We start from the raw sequence: 27,500 nt of genomic DNA, 5'->3' as shown, positions 1-27,500 counted from the left end.
TTAACTGACCTTGTTCGCTGATGCAGCGCAGAAAATCACTTTTAGTTAGAGACAAAAATTCTTTTTTGATACAGTATTTGGAGTTGACATTGATATAGTCCACTAATGAAAAAGGAAAAAAGACCAATTCGCGCTGGGTAAACTTCAGGTCTCTTAATGGCCTGAAACATAGTCATCGAACCGTGTATATATTTTATACATCACGTAAAACCTGTATTTGTGTTCTGGTTAAAGTACTGAACGACTACAAGTGTTTTACTTGATACTTAGTCATCTTAGACCTCTCTCTCTCTCTCTCTGTCTCTCTCGTAGCATCTAATAGCATTTTGCAGTTCGGAATTTTTTGGGTATTCGTGTTGGTCCCAAGTTATCCGGCGCCAATCCTTTCCCTCCATTTCGTTTTTGTAATACCCTTTTGCTCTCTCTCTCTCTCTCTCTCTCTCTCTCTCTCTCTCTCTCTCTCTCTCTCTCTCTCTCTCCATTTCGGTTTTGTAATACCCTTTTGCTCTCTCTCTCTCTCTCTCTCTCTCTCTCTCTCTCTCTCTCTCTCTCTCTCTCTCTCTCTCTCTCTCTCTCTCTCTCCATTTCGGTTTTGTAATACCCTTTTGCTCTCTCTCTCTCTCTCTCTCATAGCTCTTTTGCAGTTCAGAATTTGTTGGGCATTTGTGTTGGTCCCAGTTTAACCAGCGTTAATCCCTTTCCTTCCATTTCGTCTTTCTAATACTCTCTCTCTCTCTCTCTCTCTCTCTCTCTCTCTCTCTCTCTCTCTCTCTCTCTCTCTCTCTCTCTCTCTCTCTCTCCGCTCGTAGCATCTAATAGCATTTTGTAGCCCTTTTGCAGTTCAGAATTTTTTGGGTATTTGTGTTGGTCCCAAATTTACCAGCGCTAATCCCTTCCCTTCCATTTTGTCTTTCTAATACCCCTTTCTCTCTCTCTCTCTCTCTCTCTCTCTCTCTCTCTCTCTCTCTCTCTCTCTCTCTCTCTCTCTCTCTCCGTCGTAGCACCTAATAGCATTTTGCAGCTCTTTTGCAGTTCAGAATATTTGGGTATTTGTGTTGGTCCCAATTTAACCAGCGCTAATCCCTTCCCTTCCATTTCGTCTTTCTAATACCCTTTGCTCTCTCTCTCTCTCTCTCTCTCTCTCTCTCTCTCTCTCTCTCTCTCTCTCTCTCTCTCTCTGGGTGGCATCCATTTCATAACGACGCCGCCAAACTTTAATGAGAAAATTTCCGCCCTCATCAGTTTCATTTTTCCTGTCGGAATTTCGTGCAAGAGGCGGGGACTGACTGACTGGGGTCGTCAAAATCCGAATCATTTAAATGCCTCAACACTTCCTTTTGGCCTCTGGGGTTGAGATTCCTTCATTTTATTGTCCCTTTATCATTCTCTTGTTACTGATCCTTCGTTATGAAGAATCACACAGAAAAGGTGCCGTAGGTTGTTAGTGCTTTCAGGGCACCTCATGCGGTGCGCTGCAGGCATTACTTGAGGTTCTTGCAGCGTGCCTTCGGTCCCTAGCTGCAACCCCTTTCGTTTCTTGTACTGTACCTCCATTTATGTTCTCTTTCGTCCATCTTACATTCCTTAACCTTCTCCTAGCAATTGATTCATAGTGTAACTGCGAGGTTTTCTTCTTGTTACACCTTTCAAACCTTTTACTGTCAATTTCCGTTTCAGCGCTGAATGACCTCATATGTCCCAGTGCATGGCCTTTGTCCTAAATTCTATATTCAATTTAGTGCATACAGAGAAGGGATCCTAAACCTCTGTTATGTTTTTTAACATTTCCCATCTTAACTTGAATCCGTTTTAATTTATTCCATTTAAATCCTCTGGGTGCCATTGGTCAAGTGGCAACAGTCTCGCTTCACCAGCGAAAGGCTCGAGTTCGATTTTGGGCGAAAGCTGTTTCTTGCTGTTTTCTCTTTCAAACCCGTGTTATTCTCAGGATTGGATCCTGTGCCTGGTATTTTGTCGACACAGAGCGGTTGAATCTGGATACAGATGTTGAAACGGCTTACAGTGGTATCCATAATGGAGAAAAAAATGTTATTGCTCTCTCTCTCTCTCTCTCTCTCTCTCTCTCTCTCTCTCTCTCTCTCTCTCTCTCTCTCTCTCTCTCTCTCTCTCTCTCTCTCTATATATATATATATATATATATATATATATATATATATATATATATGTGTGTGTGTGTGTGTATATAAATATATATATATATATATATATATATATATATATATATATATATATATACATATATTATATACTTTATATATATACTATATATATAAAATATATATATATATATATATATATATATATATATATATATATATAAATAATAAAATCAGCAATCACAACATTAATTTCCTAAATGCTCATGTAAGCAGTATCTGCTCTATCGATGCCTTCGTGTTCCCCCACGATTGACAGACTGATTGGGATACAAAACAAGAGCTGAAGAAGCCACTTAGAAATGTGAATCGAAATAAATTGAAAATGAATGAAACGCCTCCTCCTGTTCAAAGGTTGTTAACACCAGAAGAGCGAAAACAATATTATAACGAAAATAAGGATTCAGGGTTACGCTTAAGGGTCTCACTGACGGGAAAATGTGATTTTGATCGAATCATAGAGGAAGGGGTGCTTGTTCCCTTCCGTGTATTCATGGCCATTTAACTCCTTGCAGCAATCAGTTATTGTGAATATATATATATATATATATATATATATATATATATATATATATATATATATATATATATATATATATACATACACTGTATATATATACATATATATACTGTATATATATACACATATATACAAACATGTATATGTATATATATAAATATTAAATATATATAAATAAATTATATATATATATATATATATATATATATATATATAGAGAGAGAGAGAGAGAGAGAGAGAGAGAGAGAGAGAGAGAGAGAGAGAGAGAGAGAGAGAGAGAGAGAGAGAGAGGTGTATGTATGTGTATATATATGTGTATATAATTGTTTATATATTATATAAGTTATTTTGAGTAATATATATATATAATATAAATATATATACATACACATATACATATGTACCTGTAATCAAAATAGCTGATTCATCGCAGGAGCTGCATGGAAGGAAACAAACGCCCCTTCCCCTAAGGTTCAATCGAAATCATATTTTCCCCTCAGTGGGCCCTTTAAAGGTGATCCTTAATCCTTATACTATTATGTCTTCGCCCTTCTGGTGTTAACAGCCTTTGAACACGGGGACGCGCTTTTTCGTTTTCCATTTATTTCGAGTCAGGTTTCTTCTCTTTGTCAAAATGGTTTATTCAGCTTATGTTTATTCGTATGTTTTAGTCACCCTGGTAACCACACAAGACGCGTTTGGGCATGAAGGCAGCAGTATAGTAGACACTGCTTGCATTATCATTTAGGATATATTGCCAAGATTTTCACAGTTTCGTGATAAACAATCTGTAATAAAAATCCACAGTTATGTAGTAAATATAATACTATGTAAGATAAAGTAATGTATTTTTAACTATATAATTGTGGATTTTTATTACACATTTAAGATATTATTATTATTATTATTATTATTATTATTATTATTATTATTATTATTATTATTATTATTATTATTATTATTATTATTATAATTGATGATGATGATAGATTTATGAAACCAAGAATAAGACCTTGAGGTTTCGTTGGAAGCTTTCTCAGAATGATTATTTCCCATTATTTAAATCACAAGAACAGCTCATTTCCAAGCCAAAACTCTTAGCTTTGTATTGTAACCTGTTAAGGTGGTGAAATTACCAAATAGGCATTTTTTGTATTATTCTCTAACTTCTCTGCCTTTACCGTTGATATTTTCCATTTTCATTACAATTTCTTGGTAGTATTCGCAAGTAATGTCACTGTAATTTTGCCGTTTGAATTCCATTTTGTTTAAGAGTTTTCTACGCACAGCAGAATTCGTATAGCCATTATACGTGGAACCCTTTCGCCTTGTCGATTGTGGTGCAATGAAGAAAAGATAAAATTCCAGTTATTTTCGTACACCTAACAAAGTCACCTTGAGAAACAAGAAAAAATAGAAAGCATAAAAATTTACATAAATTTGCATGTGTTTTCGGACGTATTTTTTGCGTGTGTCCATTTCCTATTTGTATTGGAAGTTAAGACTAGAAAATTTGTGAGTTCTTTGGACGAAATTCATGGCTGGCCTAGAATTTCTCACGAGAGAGAGAGAGAGAGAGAGAGAGAGAGAGAGAGAGAGAGAGAGAGAGATTAAACATCTAAAAACCTGCAAGCCTATATCCTATGTAACTAGGCAACGACCGGAGCCTCTCTCTCTCTCTCTCTCTCTCTCTCTCTCTCTCTCTCTCTCTCTCTCTCTCTCTCTCTCTCTCTCACACACACACACACACACACACACACACACACACACACACACACACACACACTCGGTCCATTACAGACAGTCCTGGAACGTCCAGCATCCAATTTAACGCCTCTGACAGAGTCACGTTCAGCCAAACACTCGGGGAGGAGCGTTCGTGCCTGGCCCAGGGTCCTGAGAGATCATCTGAACGTACTCAGCCCTCTGGTCAACACGAGTGATCGGTTCACCATCCGTCGTGCAAACACGAGTAGATCACGTACTAAGGATCCTCCCGCCAAGTACCCCTATACATGAATGGTACAGGTTCTTGGAGCCGAGGTATGATTATTATAGCTTTCACTGCCACGGGAATCATTCGCCTTATGGGTTGTTATCGTTATGGATTGGTATCCTACGGTTCGTTATCGTTTGGTTGTGTTATTACAATGGAGGATTTTGGGGTAGGTTGGGTTCAGGCTAATGGGTCTGGTTGAAGTTTTGTGAATTAATAAAAGGGTTAGATTTGCTCTCATGTTCTTTATCACTCACTGTTTCCCATTCACGTTAATTATTTTACCGTAATTTTTATTGTATTGTTTTCTGTTCGGTCATTACTGGTATTCTACTTACACGACTCAACGCGTCCCGTCTCATTCCCCGTCTCTCTCGCTCTCTCTCATATATATATATATATATATATATATATATATATATATATATATATATATATTATATATATATATAATATATATATATATATATATATATATATATATATATATATATATATATATATATATATGACAAAATCCACGAAGGAAAGAGAAACACTGGAGTGCTGCGAGGCCTTTCGAATGGCGTCCTTTGCTTAGCAGACTATATTCTGTATAGAGTCTGCTAAGTAAAGGACGACAGTCGAAAGTCCTGCTAAGTAAAGGACGACAGTCGAAAGTCCTCGCAGCACTCGTAAGTGTTTCTCTTTCCTTCTGGATTTTGCCTTATTTATATATTCATCACATTCCATATTTTCGTGAATCAGTTATACATATATATGATTATATAATTATGTTTATATATACAGTATATGTAACTGCAATAGCCACAATGCCCTCTTAACTTCTCGAATTCTTCGCGCCTTTTTGGATATGCTTGTCACTACAAAGCCGTTAGATCCAAGGGCAAGAAATTGAAGTGGCTGCGATACCCGTTTCCGGCAACGTGACCTCCTTGTGATTATGGTGACGCGGGTTCGTTTCCCGCGACCGGGCATCACAGCCGCTTCAATTTCTTGCGCTTGGATGTTACGGCTTTATAGTGACAAGCATATCCAAAAAAGCGCGAAGAATTTGAGAAGTTAAAAGTTAAGAGGGCATTGTGGCTATTAATTACATATGTATCTGGTAAAACTGACCTGTAGATTCTACATACAGTACATATATATATATATATATATATATATATATATATATATATATATATATATATATATATATGTATGTATGTATGTATGTATGTATATATCTATATATCCTTATTGTTTCTAAAACCAGTAGCACAAATTTTTAGAGGACAATACCTTATTTTCTGTGGCTGCAGTCACATAAAGCCATTGGCCAGAGAAGAGAAAATGTTGAGTTGGGCCTTTTTTTTTACCATCCTCGTAGTTTTTATTGCCATTTGAAGTTTTTTTTTTATTTTTGTATTTCCTAAATAATGACGACAAAAAATTTAATTGAAAAACTTAACTTTTGGGGAACTTACCATTTTATTAATTTTTCTTTCTTCCTTTTCTCAACAGAAGTTACATTCTGCCTTGATGTTCACGAAGAGAATCCCTGTTAATTGTATTAAATTAATATTTTGATGAATTTCAGGTTATGGTTTGATAACAGTAACGCTTTTAAGTTAAATACGGAAAGGATAATAAGCTCATTATAGTAGTTATTAAAATTTCTTCATGAAAAATGTTAATGTGGGGAAGACACAAACAATGAAAAATAACACGAATAATAAGATAAAATACTTGTTTTTAAAACGGTTTACTGCAGAAGATCATAATCACAAAATGGAAAGAGAGAGAGAGAGAGAGAGAGAGAGAGAGAGAGAGAGAGAGAGAGGTCTCCGGCGGCTAAAAAACACAATTAAACCTTGAAAACAGAGACAAGTGAACTCTTGATAAGAAAGGATGAGGATCAGTGACTAAAAAAAAAAAAAAAAGAACTCCGGGTAGGGAAACATCAGGACTAAAGCCAGTAGGACCCTTTAGAGGGATAGTGCCGCCAGTATACCTCACGTGATTCACTGTAAGCATTACTGAAGGTTCTTTGGGGCGTCTCTTCGGCCTCTAGTTGCCACCCTTTTCATTCCTTTTACTGTATCTCCTTTCACATTTGCTTTCTTCCATCTTACTTTCCACCCTCTCCTAACAATTGTTCATATAAGGTCCCAGCACTTGGCCTTTGGCCAAAATTCCATATTCCATTCCATTCCGTTTTCTCTATTGTCCTTGTATCACAGAATAGTGATCGAGAGTTTAGATACGTTGATAGGTTTGACTGATTTCCAAGTCCATACTGAATAAGCTGGCCATCGCTTCCTTGTTTGCAGTGGCTGGCATGCTATTCCTTGTTACTTTTATGGCATAAGGTTAGTGTAGCCGTGACTCAGACTTCCGTAAGGTACACAATTGTCCTTGTAATTGCCTTCATTTATTCCTTGAGGCGGGTGTTGTATGACATTCTGTGGTTGAATGCTCTTTTATTATTATTATTATTATTATTATTATTATTATTATTATTATTATTATTATTATTATTCTGATAACTACTGCTGTTTGTTAAGTTGCCAGACTTGTTATTGGTCAGTTGGGCCAGATGTTCACATGTAAAAGCCTAATACGTTTTTGCGAAATATAATAAACACACACACACATACATATTTATATATATATATATATGTATGTATATATATATATATATATATATATATATATATATATATATATATATATATATATGCAAGATTATACTGAATGTAAAAAAAAGGCAATGGTGCTTGGTGTTAACTGGTAGATGTACATCGTCTGCAGTTGAGTATCCTGTTCAGGTAGCCGGACGCAACTATGCGTTTGTATGACTCTTTGCTTGAGCGTTTAGGCATCATTATTCGATATCGACCTCGCATTTTACCGGCATTGGGACCTGTTTCAAATTTCTCGCAATTTCCACCAAGTAGAGGAATTTGCCTGTTCATGCTCACCGCTGTCATTCTTTCAGGAAGCGAGAACCACATCCCGAAGCTCAGTCATTTCGATAGTGATGAATATCGTCAGTGTACGGGAAATAGTTCTTAGGCTTTGGATGCTCATATAAATTTATTTCTACAGTATGCGATATACTCGTATGATGTTAGTACCAGGAGACCATGAGGAAATCCGATTGCTATAGCATCGTTTGGCAGAAGTCTTGTTTTTGTAATAAAGCGGACACTTCTGTAGGGCAGAAGAGCATTTGTTGAAGAAAACTGGGTGCTACATGTACTTTGGCTTGTTATCTGCGCGTCACCTCCGAGGTGCTAGTACTAAACATGACTGAAGCTCATGGGACGCCGTGTTTAGTACTAGCCCTCGGGGATCAAAGTGTTATATACACACATTTCTACATTGTGTGGTCGACAAATTATATTAATAATTAGTTATTAATAATTAACTATAGCACTAAACACGGCGTCCCATTGAGCTTCCGCCATGTTTATTACTAGCACCTCGGAGGTGACGCGTAGATAACAAGCCAAAGTAGCACCGAAAATTGTGAACATTTTTGGGTGCAGCTCATCATTGTAACCGCAGGACCCTAGGATGTCAGAAGCCACTGTTCCACTAAGTGGGTCTCTTCCTGGACCTAAATAGGGAACCCAGGCCCCAAATTTAATTGAGAGGTCCCCCCTCAGAGATTCCCTTAGAAACCACAGGGTAACCTCAGAATTTGGGAAAGTGATAATGTACTTTTTTGTCATTGGAATCAAGAAGACTTCGTACAGATTAGTTCTTTTTTTTTTCTCCGTGAACTGATTTTGGAAACAGTTATCTGAACGATAAACATGTAAAGGTTAGGTAAGACTACTTACACGCTCATTTGGTCTTTCGTTTTTATTGATGTTATTCCAACCTTCTGTTTCATGTCAACATTTTGTACATTCATGTTGTTGTGATGTGGAAATATAACTAAAAGTCAGATTTGTTTCGAACTGTGATATTTTTATGATAATTTTTTTTCCAAGTTAATTAATATTAACCTTTCCCTTATTGAAAAATGGCTCTAATATTTACGAGAGCTTATTTGTGACCATCTTTAGATCTGAATCTAAGATATTCCTTTTAATCAGGAGCCAAATTTACATATCTTCGTTGTAAAATGGCTCTTGCCTCTATTTTATAGAGGCACCATTTTGACCACAGATTTTTTTTTTAGTTGAACAGTGATTTTTTGCCATCTGCCGTCAAGCTTCCGAATTCCGTCGCTTCTTCTGTTTTTCCATTTGGCTTACAATGTGAATCACGGCTGTCATAAATACATGCACATCTAAGGCAAATAGTTTTACCAAAGTGATAATGTGCAAAGATAAACGATTGAGAATTATTGTTCCTTTTACCGTTGCGAAGTTTTGAATCATTGCTTATCACGAAAAGTATGTGATTGTTCCTTTATCATAAGTTTTGGTAAACTGTTCTCCAGCTTAATTAGGGAATGCTACGAAATTTAGGCGTGGCGAAAATTCACGATGCCTTTATTATCTTTAGAGTAGTTACGTCTCTAACGTGGTTTTCTCTAGAGGGTCATTTTGGTGTACATAGAAAACGGAGACATTACAGCTTCGCTGTCATGCAGAGAGAGCGAGTTCCGGGTTCCTGGTTCCTAAGCGCTCATTCCACAAACACAGTTGCGGGCACACTACACGATTCTCATGAGGTGCGAAGCTTTATTCCCTTGAATACAATTTTACACACTTTTATTTTTACTTTACATTATATATATATATATATATATATATATATATATATATATATATATATATATATATATATATATATATATATATATATATATATATATATCAATACAATTTTGCTCAGTTTTATTTTTACTTTACATTATATATATTATTTAACAGTTTTTCATTTAATTTAGCACCCTACCCCTTAACCTCCCAGATGTTACTTAATATTTCGAATTTATTTACTTTTATTACTCCTCCTTTTTACGTTACTATTACTTTTTAACTGGTGCCGTTGCTTTCTGGGTTGGTGACGTCCTTTATTTTCATGGCTATTCTTATATATTCCACTAGTTTTCTGTTCGGGGCTTTCAGAGTCTCTAATGTTAAGTTTTCTATTTTTTGTAAGGTTTTACACCTGAACAAATGTTCTGTGCTGTCCTCCTCTATTCTGCAGTTATCACAGACCTCATCCTTATATCTTCCCCGGTAGTTAGCTTTCAGGTCCAACATATTCAGCCTGGTTTTCATTATTAAGCATGCATCCTTTGTTTCTAGTTCCCTTAGATACTTATTTTCTTCAAAGTTATCTGTGAATCTCAGCTTCTTCATTTCTTTCTTCTTTTCTTCCAATGTCTTTTCGATATCTTGCGTTATTCTTCTCTTAATTTCCTTTTTCAGTTCTTTTTTGGCATATTTTCCCATTCCATTTATATCTATATTGTACTTTTTACCTATCTTTTCTATGCCTTTTGTCCAGCACAGCCCGTAGGGGGCTCTTAACTGGTCTTCTGCTATTTCTTTGATTAGCCTTTTCTTGTCTGAATTTATAATATTGTGGAATAGCATTATTTTCTTGTATTCAATTCTATAGGCAACTGGCCATATGCCGGACTCCGCTAAAATTCCCCAGTAGGAGAGAACATATGTGTTTGGGGACGTTTGGTCTTCATTCGAAAATCTGGACAGACGTTTTTCTAACCTTCATCTTGTTTGTTATTATTTCTTTCCAAGTCATGTATTTCCTTAAATTCCGTATGTTGTGTTTGTCATTTTTATAGGTTGTTATCCCTCGAGCTGATAATAATTTTTATTAATTTTTTTTTCTTTTAAATACGGGTCACTAACCTGTTCCGTTTCCTTTTTGTCTTTTCTAATAATTTGCTCTGGAAATAAAAAATTCTCTTTGCACTTATATGTTTTATCAACAATACGACCTGATTCATGAAGGCATTCCAATAAGATTAAGCAGTTCCTTATGCTCAAGGGCTTTGTTTCTTGATAGGATAACATATAGGGAAAATTATATTCTGGGTGCAAAAACGTCCTTTTTTTTTTTATAGTAGAACGGACATATTTGGTTGCAAACTAGCAATGGTATCTTTGTAGACCGTATATCTTTGTAGACCGTATACTTATTTAGGCTGTATGCGTTTTCATTGATAAGCGTCAAAATTCGTCTTGCCCAAACCAAATTGGGGTAGAATGCAAAGCGAAGTTTCCCAGCTTTCTTGGGGACGGGGAGGCGAAGCCCCCCGTCCAGGCTGGGGTCCGGCTGTAATGATGGAAATCCTTCTTTTGAATTAATGACAATACCCTTCATAATTGGTGGACTGGAAAAACGAATTGGTTTTCATCTTATCAATAAGTTGACTTAACCACTCGAAATTGAGATTGTCTATGATCGAGTGTGCGTACGTAAGTGCGTAAGTTCAACCAAGTGCGTAGTTGCGGAAGCTCAACTCGCACTGTTCAAGACGTGTGTGGCGACTTCAGAGGGGAAAGGGATGTAGTTCCCCTTATTTTCATTTGAAATGCCACATTTCTCCCTTGTAAAAGGTATGCACATATCTTAGTTTATGTTGTACATGTTGCCATAACACTTAATAGTGTTCTTGTGTATCTTTGCCTTAATGTAACAGCAAATTACCGAGAGTTGTTATGGTAATGTTACGTAAGTTGCAACATGATGAGCTTGCATGTGGTTGCAGTGCCACCAACCATAGGCTAAGATGTGTGATATTCTTCCATGATTTTATGAATATATATCAACTCTTGACTTCAATTACACCTCTTATGCATGAAAAGCCAGGCTAACTGTGTAATGTAACAGTTAAGTTAGGCATGAGCACAGCATAGCCTAAGCTAAGGACTGCATGCTGTTTGACACAAAATGGCTGTCCTAAATGAACTTTTTGTATTACAGGGAACCAGTCTTGGGCATTCGTAATACATGAACCAGTATAGGATATCTGTACAAGAACCAGTATAAGTACCTATGTAAGAACCAGTTCTAAAAGCTATGGAAGGAACATTAGGAATAAGTTGTTTACACCATGTAACCTACTAAGAAGCATTAAACAACCCGCGGGAGTCGGCGTTTCCCTCAACCCTAACTACAAAATGAAGATTCGTCCGTCTACGACGTCAAGTACCAGTCCAAGCTAAGAGTAATCCGGGATTTATTGACCTAGGCCGGTGTGTTACACTTGTTTGGCCTATGCCCAGGATTGAGTCGTTATGTATAGGCTAGTCTGAGTTAATTGTCCTAAAATGAATGGTAGCCTCCGAATGTAAGCCAGGACAATTGACTTTGCGATAATTAGCCTATTATACAACTTATTAAGTTATCTAGAATTTTATTTTTCCCAAAACCAACTTTTATTCAGTTAAGGTATATTGATACAGATATTTATAACCAATATCCGCTTTTTTAACCGATTTCTTACTTCTTAATGAACACAATATTCTTTGGAAGCTTGAATTTCAAGCCAGTGGCCCCTTTGGTGGGCTTGTTCCATATGAATAAGTTCCATCTTGTGAATAATAATAATAATAATAATATTAATAATAATAATAATAATAATAATAATTTGGTTCCTTGAAAACTTTTCTTATAGTCTACTAGGATTGTCAGTTTTCTGTGAGACTTCAATTTTGTATTAAAAGAAAACAGAATTTGATGGCTAACGTACCTAGTATATAGGCGGTATTTTCTTTACGATGCTAATCGTCCCAGAAAGCAGTTGATAGTAATATGATATAGTAAAGATTATTATTTTTTTTTCTTTTCTATCACAGTCATCCTATTCGACTGGGTAGTTTTATAGTGTGGGGTTCCGGTGTGACAGACTGTATTTCCCCCTGTCCGAAATTCCCCCCTGGGGGAAATATGGCCCAGGATATATTTCCCCCTGCGGGAATTTCGTCCCAGGATAATATTTCCCCCTCCGGGCCAAGATTCCCCCAACCCCACTACTGTTATAAGAGTTTGGCTATGGCGGCGACGTGTAGCAACGACAGCCTGCCACACAGGATAATTATCGTCACGGCTAAACTACCTCTTGGGGGTCATTATCTTTGTTATTTACAGTCTTTTGTTTATGTTTATACGGAAATCCCCAACGGGCTTGTACTAACCACGCCGCGAAGGTTGATATATGTAGGGGGGAGAAATGGCCTAGAGGGGAAAAATATCCTAGGTCCAAAATTCCCCCCGGGGGAAAAACAGCCTGGGCTGTTATTCCCGGAGGAAATCAATCCTAGGCTAATTTTCCCCGGGGAGAATTTCGGTCGGGGGGGGGGGAGATAATTTCCTGCTACACCGGGTTGCATCCTGCCTCCTCAGGGGTCCATCACTTTTCTCACTATGTGCGCTGTTTCTAATAGCACACTTTTCTGCATGAGTCCTGGAGCTACTTCGGCATCTAGTTTTCCAGATTCCTTCTCAGGGATCTTGGGATCGTGCCTACTGTTCCTATGATTATGGGTACAATTTCCACAATTTCAGGTCCTGATGCTTATTAATTTTTTCTCTTTCTTTCTCGCCTACTCTGGTTTCCCATGGTATTGCGACCTCAATGTGTGATACTTTCTTCTTGATTTTGTCAGTCAACGTCACGTCTGGCCTGTTGGCACGTATCACCCTATCTGCTCTGATACCACAGTCCCAGAGGTTCTTTGCCTGATCGTTTTCTATCACTCCCTCAAGTTGGTGTTCGTACCACTCACTGCTGCAAGCTAGCTGGTGTTTCTTGCACAGGTACGTTATTATTATTATTATTATTATTATTATTATTATTATTATTATTATTATTATTATTATTATTATTATTATTATTATTATACGAAATACCAGTATGAAAATCAGCTAAAATCTATGCTAATTGTTTTACATCTGCATTGAACAAAAATTCGCTCGTCCAAAAATATCTAAAATTATAATCAGTAAAACACACCCAAACGCCAATAAAATAGCAGAGGCCTCAGGATTGGAATGAATAAGAAAGGTGCCAATCGCTTTCTTATTTCAACACATTATCAAGTACAGTTTGCCTGAAAAATGTGCTGAAATGACCGCTTCACTTGCCTGCATAAGTGGCGCATGAGAACTACGTGGAACCACCTGAACAAGTAAAGCACCGCCCACTATTATCATGTATGCAATCTCGTTTTGTGGATATTTAGGTCTTTTAGTCCAGCATCTCTTTATGTTTTATCTATCCAGTGCGTTTTAGGTATCCGCCCTTGCTTCCTCAGAACGCGTTCGAATTTTTACACTTTTTCGCAACGTGTTGTCTCCCATTCTCTCCACATGGCCAGAATGTTTAAGCACACCGGTTCTTCTTGGTTTACAACGTCTTCATGTCGACTTATGTCTCAATTAAAAATCCTTATGACTCTTCATATATTACGTAAATAATTCATCAACATTAGCAATTTATTTCAGTAAGGGAGAATTAGGCTCTTCGTTCCCTAAACCTGTGCATGCATTATCCTACCGTACTTGCTTCATTCCCAATTTCCGTGTGGATTATCAACCATATTGCATGCACTCTCAAATACCTAAACGATTTAACGGGATCTCTGTCTACTTTCATTTCTCGGTCTTTTTTGTTTTTCTCTTTCCATCATAAGCTTACTTTCGCCTGCATCCACTTTCTCCTCCGATGTACCAGACTTTGCCAAACTTGTGCGGGCATCTCATCTACTGTTATCCAGACAACCTTTAGAATTATGTGTTGGTTCTTGAAAATGATAGCTCCTCGGATTTTTACATATTTTGGGAATGAAATTAACTAGTGTCTTGTCTTTAAGGTTCTAATTCTCCTTCAGTACAGATGTGAACCGGACTTTTCTTCTGAATACGATTGACTTATGCCTCCCTGATGGAGTGTGATTGTAATACACGGGGAGACTTTTCTTACATGAACTTATCTATTTATAAGGGGAGTCTCTTTCCATGGCCTATGGTAATGCTTGATTTGGTAGGCATTCCACTATTGCCCACTTCACTATGATGATGTTGTAGGTGAAACTATGTTGCATGATGCTTATTCTTTAATTATTGACTATGATAATTTAATATATATATATATATATATATATATATATATATATATATATATATATAATTATATATATATATATATATATATATATATATATATATATATATATATATATATATTATATTTGTGTAGGTACATTATTATACATACATATATATATATATATATATATATATATATATATATATATATATATATATATATATATATATACACATACACACACACACACTCGCAAATACCTAAACGATCTAACGGATTCCTTGTCTACTCTCATACCTCGGTCTTTTTTGTTTTTCACTTTCCTTTTTCACTTTCCTTCATAAGCTCACTTTCGCCTGCATTCACTTTCTCCTCCGACGTACCAGACTTTGTCAAACCTTTGCGAGTTTCTCCACAATCCTCAACACCGTTTTATCAGGATACTCCGGACTTTCCACACATTATTATTATTATTATTATTATTATTATTATTATTATTATTATTATTATTATTATTATTATTATTATTATTAGTATTATTATTATCCAGAAGATGAACCCTATTCATATGGAACAAGTTCATAGGGGCCATTGACCTGAAACTCAAGCTTCCAGAGGATATGGTGTTCATTAGAAAGAAGTAAGAAGAGGTAAAGGGAAATACAGAAAGAAGAGACCTTTCTTATCCCACAGCTTTGTATGAATATCCTCTGTCCATCGACTTTGCACATCACTCAGTCCATAATGATATTAAACATCCATGAAAACAACACTCCTTTGACTCATATAAACTTTTACATCGAACCAGTCACTCTCTTACTCAATATAACACATTTTTTTTCTCATATTGGGGAATTGACTATGTTCAACAATTAACATCTAAACCATACAACTCTAGTCCACTCCTCATTGCATCTTCATTAATTATATCCCAGTTTCCACCAAATATAATGTATTTTTGAGATGAGGTTGCCATCCTACGCCATGACAGATGATAATACGTCGAAGCATTTGTCTGAAATATTAATTTTCCTAAGTCGTTGAGCAAGCGGTGCACTGTAGGCATTACTTAAGGTTCTTTGCAGCGTCCCTTCAGCCCCTAGCTGCCAGCTCTTTCATTCCTTTCACCGTACCTCCGTTCATATTCCCTTTCTTCCATCTTACTTTCCACCCTCTCCTAACAATTGATTCATAGTACAACTGCGAGGTTTTCCTCCTGTTACACCTCTAAGACCTTTTTACTCTCAATTTTTGTTTCAGTGCTGAATGACCTCATAGGTCCCAGTTCTTGGCTTTGAAAGTTCATATTCCATTCCATACCATACTGATAACCGTAACAATAGTGGTTTGTGAAGTATAATTCACTAGAAAGCTCACTGATTACGACATTGTCACTCTTTCTAATCATAGTACATTAAACTGTATATCGTGCAATAAAAATATAAGGGTATATAACTTTAAATAAAACATGTCATATGTATTGTCTATACAACTGTTGGTATAAATTATTTTTATTCATATATTGTGCTGGGTAATACCATTAACTTTTTTCCTGTCATGGAATTTACTTGTATCCTAGACATTTAACATTTGTCAGAAATAACACAAGATCCCTTAACACCATCACGTCTGGATAAATCGAGTTTATTTTTCTCTTACAGGGAAAGGTTGAGCCTTTGGCTTTATCAAGAGCATTATTCCACCTTTGATAAAGACTTGAACTAAGTAGAAGAGGATGCCAGGCCACCCAAAATAAACAAGCAAGAAAAAAAATGTAAGTACCAGTTTCAATTTCCCCTAGGTTTGTGGGTGGGTTATTGGCTTCAAATTTTATGGTTGACTGTACTTGTAGATCTGTTATGTATTTATATTGCATTTTTTGACCTTGGTATTGTTTTGGTCTTCGTCCCCATTGTCATTGTGATTTAGTTTGGTGAATGACCGACATTTTTTCTAGAATATTTTTGTGTCTGGCTGAAGTATTTATTCTTAACTGGCCTGAGAATTGGAGGGATTAACAGGAATTAATAGCCCTTATATTCTTTTTGCGTTTGCCTTCTTGTGTTGGATATATGCTTGGCACATTACATAGTTTTCATATTATGAATCCATCATTACTGTCCTACTCCAGCTGATGATGATGATTTAGAGGGCCGGTTCTATCTTGCATTGGGTTACAGGTTTAATTAATTTATTTTATTTAACTCGTTTAATTGATTTATTTAATTTAAAGAATTTATTGGATCACTGTGAAGTCGTAATAGTTTCTAGTATAGGTTTAAGATTGTCTGTGCTTGATCGTGTCTAGAATTGTTTGTTGTATTGCTAAGGTTTCATGGTTATAAACCTCTCTGATGCTGTCGAACGAAACCTTGACCTTGTAATTTGGTTTCAAGACTTTGAAACGACTTCAAATATTCTCTGACGACGTCTGACTTAGCCTTGATTAACAGGGGAAATGGCGTTTGGGTGAGGTTTCAATCTTTTGGCGATACCTGACCGAACTTATCCGTACAGTTTGTTTTATGATTTTAATTTTTATATATATATATATATATATATATATATATATATATATATATATATATATATATATATATATATATATATATATAATCAGAAAGCTACAAACGTCCTTTAATATCCAATTCGCTCTACCTCGGAAATAATATATTTTCATATATGTTATCGAGGGGGAATTTTTTAGTTGATAATAAGTCCACCGTCCCGTGGGGTCGAACCAGCGACGGACGAGGAATCAGGACTACAGGGACGCACTAACGCTAAAAAATTCCCCTTCGGTAACATATATGAAAATATATTATTTCCGAGGTAGAGCGAATTGGATATTAAAGGACGTTTGTAGCTTTCTGATTGTATATGAATCACGGTGATGTGATAAATAGTCATATATATATATATATATATATATATATATATATATATATATATATATATATATATATATATATATATATATATATATATATATATATATTATATATATATTATATATGTTTGTATGTATATGCATATATACACTATGAATATATATATATATATATATATATATATATATATATATTATACTGTGTATATATATCTATATATATAGTGTATGTATATATATATATATGCATATACATTATACATATATATATATATACATGTGTGTGTGTGTGTGTGTGTGTAGAAAATGGGTGACTCTTTTCCCCGTCATGTCCACCTATAGTTTACCATCCATATCTTTTCTCGGTGATCATAGAGCTAATCTGCTTAAAATTTAAACAGATGATAGTCGATATGACTAGGGAATAAAGAAGAAAATAAATAAGCGATATTTCGGTGACTTAATTATCCAGATTTAGATTAGTAAACTTATATTCAATTTGAAATTATCTGTATTTAAAGAATTTTTCTACTGGTCATTAAGGAGATTCTGTAATAAAAAAATTAATTATTGTGTCTGGTAAGGAGGAAAATGTAATATAAACAGAAAATTTTTCAGCAAGGGAGGAGCAATAATAATGATTGTGAATCCAAAATTACTTTGAACGAACGACGCACAGAGCAAATAAAAGAGCCTTATTCAGTGTGGAACTCTTGCCCTTCCTCTGTGTTCCCTCATTTGAGATCATGCCTGTCTCGGTCTCTTCATCATGAAATAATGCAGCATACCGAAGTAAACATTCAGTTCCCGTAGGGGAGTAGTGTGCCGTCAGTGCACCTCACTCGCTACACTGTAGGCATTGCTTAAGGTTCTTTGCAGCGTCCCTTCGGCCCCCAGCTGCAACCCCTTTCATTCCTTTTACTGCACCTCCGTTCATTTTCTCTTCCTGCCATCTTGCTTTCCACCCTCTGCTAACAAGTGATTCATAGTGCAACTGCGAGGTTTTCCTCCTGTTACGCTTTCCAAACCTTTTCACTGTCAATTTCAGTTTCAGCTCTGAATGACCTCATATGTCCCAGCGCTTTTATTCTAACATTCAGTCATCTAAACAGCGCGTCCTTATTATCATTACGTAAGGACCGCTGACGAAAATATGAATGAGGTATGAATAAGGGATTGCCAAGTTATGAACCAGAATTCCCGAGGTAGGAACAATCGATTCCCGAGGTATGAAGAAGGGATTCCCGAGGTATAAACAAGGGATTCCCAAGGTATGAACCAGGGTTCCCGGGGTATGAACCAGGATTTCCCGAGATATGAACATGGATTCCCGAGGTATGAATAAGGGATTCCCGAAGTATGAACAAGGGATTCCCGGGGTATGAACAAGGGATTCCCGAGGTATGAACAAGGGATTCCCGGGGTATGAACAAGGGATTCCCGAGGTATGAATAAGGAATTCCAGAGGTATGAACCAGGATTTCCCGAGGTATGAACCAGGATTTCCCAAGATATGAACAAGGGATTCCCGAAGTATGAACAAGGGATTCCCGAGGTATGAATAAGGGATTCCCGAAGTATGAACGAGGGATTCCCGATGTATGAATAAGGAATTCCCGAGGTATGAACCAGGATTCCCGAGGTATGTTGCGCCCAAATGTTTATTTGGGCGTGGAGGTACCCACTCTGTAGTATATACATACATCCTTTTAAAATGCAAACACACTCATGCATATATATATATATATATATATATATATATATATATATATATATATATATATATATATTATATATATACAGTATATACTGTATATATTAATAATAATAATTATACTTGGTCTGTGACCTAGACCTTGAACTCCATTTCATCCCAATCCTTCGGGCCAGCCCTGTGAGAGCTGACAGTCAGCTCAGTGGTCTGGTTAAACTATTTTAATGATAATAATAATGGTGATTGTTTTTGTAATTTTCCCCTTCCCGGCGCTTACACTCTTCCATCCAGTGACTCTTTTTGGCATTCTGCTTCCCTGGTCGACCTCTCGCCGTCCGGGGAACTTTGAAAGACGCTTCCCATTTCTGGATTTCTTACTTTGTCACCTCGCCTGAATTCACACGTTTCCAGGACAATGACCAAGTTTTTAAGATTCTCCTCTGACACCGCCCCCCCACCTCCCGCCATGGCGCCCCCGCTGTTTCATTCTTTTCCGGGACGGTGGACTCCTTGGAATTTTAATATATTCTTGTTTTTCCTTGGAGATATTCTTTCTGCTCTTGTCTCTCGTCCAATTATTACAAGCCGACGTGCTTTAATTATTATTTTTTTTTATTGATCAGTTAAAGTTTTGAAACCTGTAACATTTTAGCACTTAATTTCACTCTCTGGGTATTTATTTTTCGTTCATGCAAGTTTTAACTTTAGTTTTTTCATTAAAGAATTTAATTGCGCTGCTTTGCACGATTTCCCATTTTTGTATAAATAATTATCGCTCTTTTTCAGTTCACTACGCTATTATGCAGTACATAATATACTAATAATACTTATTAGTGTAATATGTACATACTGTATTATGATTATAATATGCACATATTATGCTTAATATCGGTTGTAACTTAAAACATTCTTTTGCGTACATATAAGAGCAATAAAGCAGTTATTGAATATTTCTACACATTATGTCAGTATGGTCGTGTCGTTGAGTTTTAAGACAGTTGCTACTTCTCTATATGCCGAAAAGTAATTAAGGAAATATCGGTAACTAACTAAACGAATAACCATAGAAATAAATATATAAAGCAAGTAAGTAGTAATCCATAAAAAAAAATTCACTTCGAATCTTTAAAGTGTAAAGTTTGATAACCGAAACTATTGCGAGAAAAAATAATCTTAGGAAGAAATGATCAGACTCAGAAGCGAGCGGTGGCCTATGCAATCCCTGTCAATCCATTCAGAACTGAGAAGTGGGGGTACCAAACTCTCTCTCTCTCTCTCTCTCTCTCTCTCTCTCTCTCTCTCTCTCTCTCTCTCTCTCTCTCAGTTACCAAATATTTGAGAGGACCCCACTGAAACTGCATCCCATTACCGCCGACATGTCAGATGTCGCTGCTTGACGGGGCTGTTCTGACTACTGACTCCAGGTCCTCCCATGACGGGGGGTGTGGGGGGACGAAACTTGTTCCGTCTGATTTGCAAGTGGTTGCCTAAGTTTACGGTTTCCTCTTTACTCATTTTTTCCTAAATGATTTGTGGAATAGAATAAATGCTTTTGCCAGATGCAGAAAGGAAAGGAATTGTTTCTGTGTGTGCGGATTTTATATTCTTAATCATTTCAGATTATGTTCGTATGTATCCCATAAACAGATTCCTTGCATCATCAGTATTCCTCATTGCATCTGCGAGAGTATTCCGTGGTAACTTGCTTTTCGTTTTTACACAATAAGGATATTTCGATTCCACACAAAACTTAGCATTTATTAGTCCAGATCACAAAATTTTTAATGCTTGTTTCCTTTATCGACAGATTAATCTAACTAGGGCGTAGTTAAAACCTATGGATACAAACAACGCCGCAAACTGATTTTTTTTAACCACAGATGAATCACAAAATTATGCTCTATATTGTTAAATCTTTAATTGAATGATCTATAAAAGCAAGGTAAGATTGACGTTTCCAGTTGACAAAAAGACTAAACGATCTTTTGAAGTCACCTTTTCATGTATTCGGGACATTCCCCTACCTTGCTGAAGTAGAATTCAATCACGATGAAAGGTTTTGTGTTCAGCCAGTTCGACCAATCGCTCTTTTGAGTAGCCCCTTGGGGGGTATTGCCCTCAGTGCACCTCACGGGGTGCATTGTAGGCATCACTAAAAGGTTCTTTGCAGCGTCGCTTCGGGCCCTAGCTCCACTCATATTATCTATCTTCCATCTTGCTACCCACCCTCTCCTGACAATAATTATTTCATAGTGCAACTGCTTTGATGTTTTCCTCCAGTTACACCTTTCAAACCTACTTGCTCTCAGTTTCCTTCCCAGCGATGAATGACCTCCTAGGTCCTAGTGCTTGGCCTTTGGCCTAAACTCTGTGTTCCATTCCATTCTTTCGAGTAGCCTTTATTCTCTGCTTGTGAGAAGGAGCTGATTTTTTCATAGAATTCAGCAATTTGTGTGAAGCCAGTTAAACTGGACACTGGAGTTCTTAGAACGCATCATACACGTAACGCACCAAAGTATATTGTCAAGATTTGACAAAGCTTTGTTCAGACGTCCAGAGCAACAAAGAACGATATCTGTGTGAGTCTCAAAGAGCCGCTTTGTTTTAGGCAACGATAATAGAGCAAAGATCACGTTGATTCCCTTACTCAGAGGCTCTGGGTTTCCTTCCATTTCAAAATAACATTTTTAAGCAATTTAGGTGTGTCTTTATAAATCGGAATATGTTTTATGTTATTGAAGTCTTGTTGCTGTATTATACCGGGTCACTTTCGCCATTTTTGGGAATGCACTTCTTTATTCTGGTGGTTAGGTGGGCAGAAACCAAGCAGGAAAACGTAGTTGGTGTCCAGTGTGGGAAAGTTTCCATTTAAGGAAAATATAGCTATAGTGATGTTATAAAATAATCTGTGCTGGTTAATAGCTGGAACAAGACAGTTTCTTTTTTCTTCATGAGCTGGTCCTTACCCACGCTTTTCCTGCTTCGGATGTATTAAATACATCAAAAATAGATTTAGTTATATACTATTCAACGTATTTATTTTCACAAAAGTAAATCTGAGAACTATATGTTTACGTAAGACCCCCCCCCCCAAAAAAAAACGAGTATGAGATTTGAGAGTGAAATTTCGAAATTCATTTCATTACCTGTTAGTTGCCGCCCTCCCCAGTTTTTCGTATATTAAACGTAATGAATATTATTTATTGCGATTATAAAAATTTCGTGAATAATTTTTAGGTAAAATCCGTTAAATAATATTTTGTTTTCACTTGTGTTTCCTGAATGATTAAATCTGGCGAAGTCCATCAGGCTTTTTTTTTTAATGCCGTTCCTGTCTTTTCGTACGAATAAGAAAAATATATATATTTAAAACGTAAAAACCTTCAACGGTTGCATGACACGGCCATATTTCCTCCCCTTTCCTTTCTCTTGCTTTGTTTCATCTTCCACCATTTAATTCTTTTGCGCGAGAAGGATAAGGTTGGAATCTTGTTAGAATTCTTTCACGTTAAATGAACCTTCATTGCCCTGGTCTCAGTTGCCTTCTCGAATAACAAAGAAAAAATTCTTTATTCAGTCTTTATCCACCAGAAGCAAAAAAAAAAGAGAAAAATCTTTATCCGGTCTATATCCACCAGAAGCAGAAAAAAAAGGAAAAAATCTTTATCCAGAGTCTTTATCCACCAGAAGGAAAAAAGAATAATCTTTATCCAGTCTATATCCACCAGAAGCAAAAAAAAAAAAAAAAGCAAAATCTTTATCCAGTCTTTATCCACCAGAAGCAGAAAAAATGAAAAAATCTTTTATCCAAAGTCTTTATCCACCAGAAGCAGAAAAAATGAAAAAATCTTTTATCCAAAGTCTTTATCAATCAGAAGCAGAAAAAATCTTTATTCTGTCTTTATCCACCATAAGCAGAAAAAAAGAAAAAATCTTTATCCACCAGAAGCAGAAACAAATTTTAAAATCTTTATCAAGAGTCTTTATCCACCAGAAGCAAAAAAAAACAAACTTTATCCAGTCTTTATCAACCAGAAGCAGAAAAAAATTTAAAAAATCTTTTTCAAGTCTTTATCCACAAGAAGCAGAAAAAAAGGAAAATATTTGTCCAGTCTTTATCCACCAGAAGCAGAAAAAATAAAAAAATCTTTATCGAGTCTTTATCCACCAGAAGCAAAAAAAAAAAAGAAAAAATCTTTATCCAGAGTCTTTATCCGCCAGAAGCAGAAAAAAAATGAAGAAAATTTTTGGTCCAGAAGAAGCAGAAGACGTTGAAAAGAATCGTTAATGATTATCCACGAGGCAGCCATAACGCTTGCCGATACCCAGTGATTACATTCCAGTGATTATAACGTTTCTCAGCCAAAATGAGAAGATCTGGCTTTGAATCAGACAAGTTACGTGACATTGCAAATTTTACAGACGCAGATTTCTCCATTTTTCAAACCCCATTCATCACATTTATGGGGAAGACTGGAAAATATAATTGGAAAGCGGAAGAATGAATAATTTCCTTTTCACGTTTCATTTAATAATACAGTTTTCGCTGAAGTAAATTATAAACTGTATTTCTGTGATCTGCAAAGACTTCAGATATAAGAATGAATGAAGTAACGATAGGTAAATATGGGTGTCAGAATATTAAACCCTATGTTCATCAACAACTTAAACGTTTAACTTTCCATTTCGTGGCTATAAGATTTCCTTCGACTTTTTCGTGTGATTACAGGTTGTGAATGATTTATTTTGTTTGAATATGCTTGCAGTATGCTCAAACGACAACCAAAATCACTAGAACAACAGAAATTCTTCTAAAGATCATACAGCTGACAATTTGAGATGATACGAATGCTGTGGTAAGATTCTTTTCCTATTTCATGGGTCTTTACAAAACATCTGAAGGTCGACACATTACCTTTGTAAATAGGTCGGAGGAACACGAAGCAAACTCTCGCGGAATTCGTAAATGAAGCTGAGGACTCGTCTGGTTTCAGGAACTCGAGGCTCAGTAGTAGTACTCTAAGAGAAGGTCCCGAGTCGGTTTGTTTTGATCTTGATTTCAGTTTATCTTCGTTTCTTTTTGTCTTCTTTCCTTTGGGGGTCATTCACTCGTAAAGTTGAAGTATATATGTTTGTATTAATAAATAAACTTATAGTAAGCATACTCCAGTCATTCTGAAAAGATAGGATGACGAGGATTTTAAGGTAATTTGCAGCGTCCTTTCGGCCACTAGCTGCAACCCATTTCATTCCTATTACTGTTCCTATTCTCTTTCTTCAGTCTTATTTTCCACCCTCTCATAACAGTTGTTTCATAGTGCAACTGCTTTGAGGTTTTCCTCTTGTAACACTTACAAAACCTCTTTAATATCAATTGCCCTCTCAGCGCTGAATAACCTCATAGGTCCCTGCGCTTGGCCTTTGATCTTAATTTTATATTCCAATTCCAAATTTCCATTTAGGGACTCGTGCCACCTGTATGCGTATTGATTTTGTGGTCGCCTTTTTTGCAGCTCTGTCTCCCGTGTTTTAATTTATGGCTATAATAGTGAGAGACAGAGAGAGAGAGAGAGAGAGAGAGAGAGAGAGAGAGAAAGATAGAGAGAGAGCGTTAGATAGATAGACTTTTGCAGCTTTTTGCCTCCGCGTTTTAGCTTATGACCACAATAGTGGGGTATATATATATATATATATATATATATATATATATATATATATATATATATATATATATATATATATATATATATATATATATATATATATATACTATTGTGGTCATAAGCTAAAACGCGGGAGGCAAAAGCTGCAAAAGTCTATCTATCTCTCTCTCTCTCTCTCTCTCTCTCTCTCTCTCTCTCTCTCTCTCTCTCTCTGTCTCCATTATTATAGCCATAAATTAAAACACGGGAGACAGAGCTACTAAAAAAAGGCGACCACAAAATCAATACGCATACAGGTGGCACGAGTCCCTAAATGGAAATTTGAATTGAATATAAAATTAAGATCAAAGGCCAAGCGCAGGAACCTATGAGGTTATTCAGCGCTGAGAGGGCAATTGATATTAAAAAGGTTTTGTAAGTGTAACAAGAGGAAAACCTCAAAGCAGTTGCACTATGAAACAATTGTTATGAGAGAGAGAGAGAACGTTAGGTAGATGGATAGACTTTTTGCAGTTTCCTGTCTCCCGTGTTTTAACTTATGACTATAATAGTGGAGGGAGAGAGAGAGAGAAACTTCAAATAGATAGCCTTTTTGCAGCTGCCTGTCTCCCCCGCGTTTTAACTTACGGCTGACAGACAGACAGAGAGAGAGAGAGAGAGAGAGAGCCAATCAGAAAGGAGAGGATTTTTAGAAGAATATCCAAACAGGTATCAAGTAAACCCCATAGCGGAAGAGGGACAGAGAGAAAATCTGATAAATATATTTGAGCATCATCAAATATATTTATCAGGTGGATAAAGACCTGCCAAAACCGAATCAGTGTAAATCACTGTTCATAATTTTCATAAATTAATTTTAAGCCTTACGCTCAAGCTTCCATATGACGTTTTACTTTCCCCCTATATGTTCAGCGTTTCTCTCTCTCTCTCTCTCTCTCTCTCTCTCTCTCTCTCTCTCTCTCTCTCTCTCTCTCTCTCTCTCTCTCTCTCCTTCCGTTTAGAATATTCACCCTCCTTAAGTAGCTTCAAGCCAGCAAATAGGGCGTGACAAATATTAATGCCCCATAAAGCGTAACATCCGGGTTGCATATATATATAGAAAAAAGTGGAATATTATTAATGTTATTATTAATAATATATTAATATTATATTTATGTTTTCCTGGGAATTACATCCAATGGTGTCATCGACCATAAGCTGAAGTCTATATAACAGGAACTTATAAATGTGACTAAAAAAATATGAAAGAAAGAATGTTATACACATCTTTACTTTCATAGAAATTAAGTCATGTACGTGACTTGTTTACTTTCTAAAGAGTGAAAGGTAGGCCTTTTTTTTTTAATGGTTGCATCTGTTTCCCGTGGCATCTTTGGGATCGTCCCTTGGCAACTCTATCGGAATATTTCATTCAAAATCAAAACTACCTGGAATTCTGAGTGATATTCCCAGCACCTAATTAAATATCGGCGTCATGCCTGCTGTTAGGATGCGTTGTACCCTGGGTATCCTAATTCTAGACCTATTTTTACACCCGACGCATTTTCTACCTTGCCTAGAGATGAACAAATAGCTTCTCTCAATATTTGATCATTTTATTTATTTATTTTTCTTTTTTTTGGTGGGGGGGGGGTTTCTTGTAAAGAAGTATAATCGTCATGAACTTTCATTATCGTCATGAACTTTCACTACGAAACTGGAACCGGGTCGAATGAAAGTTACACCCTGAACTTTAAAGTGACACTGAAAGATTAAACTTCGTAAATATACGTTGCTTATAAAAATGTTTTGAAACGATTGTTTAAGCGGGATGGTTACGTGCTTACAAATAGGTATGATTCACGAATTATTTTGAGTCGTTTATTAAGTTGTCATACTGAAATTTCCAGCAAGATCCAAATACTTTATAATATATTTAAGGGAATCATAATAAGGTGTCTGATGAGTCAGGCGGTAGCATCATCGTAATATACTTTATACAGTTTATTTATTTAATGAAAACTTGAAGACGCCTTCCATTACTAGCAAATAGTTGGAAACACTTGTTTAAACACACGGGGAATAATAATTAAATGTTGAGCAATGCAAAATGTAGAAGCAAAACTTAGAAAAATTTTCAAAAGTTCCTATATCCATTTCCCCCCGCTGGGGGGTTAGTGCCGTCAGTGCATCTCACACGGTGCACTGTAGTTTTTACTAATGGGTTCTTTGTGGCGTCCCTTCGGCCCATAGCTGGAACCCCTTTCGTTCCATTTACTCTTACCTTTGTTAGTATTCTTTTTCTTCGTCTTACTTTCCACCCAATAATTGTTTCATCATTATTTTCAGGGCTGAATGACCTAATAGGTCCCAGAGCGTGGCCTTTCATATCCCATTCCATCCCATTCCATTTCTAGATCCATTTCTAGATCGAAATCAGAGTCCACTAAAGTCTTTTGTGGCCTGTGGTATAGTTCTTCATAAAAATGGTTTTAAATCTGTTTATGACCATATTAATTAAACTTTTG

The 27,500-nt window shown here is 36.3% G+C and overlaps 1 long non-coding RNA gene across 1 annotated transcript; it reads left to right on the top strand.

Moving 5' to 3' along the window:
• Positions 1 to 9,521: 9,521 nt before the first annotated feature.
• Positions 9,522 to 11,766, top strand: LOC136848424 (uncharacterized). Its single transcript, XR_010856016.1, has 2 exons — positions 9,522 to 11,232; positions 11,600 to 11,766. It is a non-coding gene; the product is annotated as an uncharacterized lncRNA (long non-coding RNA).
• Positions 11,767 to 27,500: the final 15,734 nt, after the last annotated feature.

Source organism: Macrobrachium rosenbergii, chromosome 19 (assembly GCF_040412425.1).
Source record: "Macrobrachium rosenbergii isolate ZJJX-2024 chromosome 19, ASM4041242v1, whole genome shotgun sequence".
Lineage (NCBI taxonomy): Eukaryota > Metazoa > Arthropoda > Malacostraca > Decapoda > Palaemonidae > Macrobrachium > Macrobrachium rosenbergii.
This window is presented reverse-complemented; position numbering and strand designations above follow the sequence as displayed.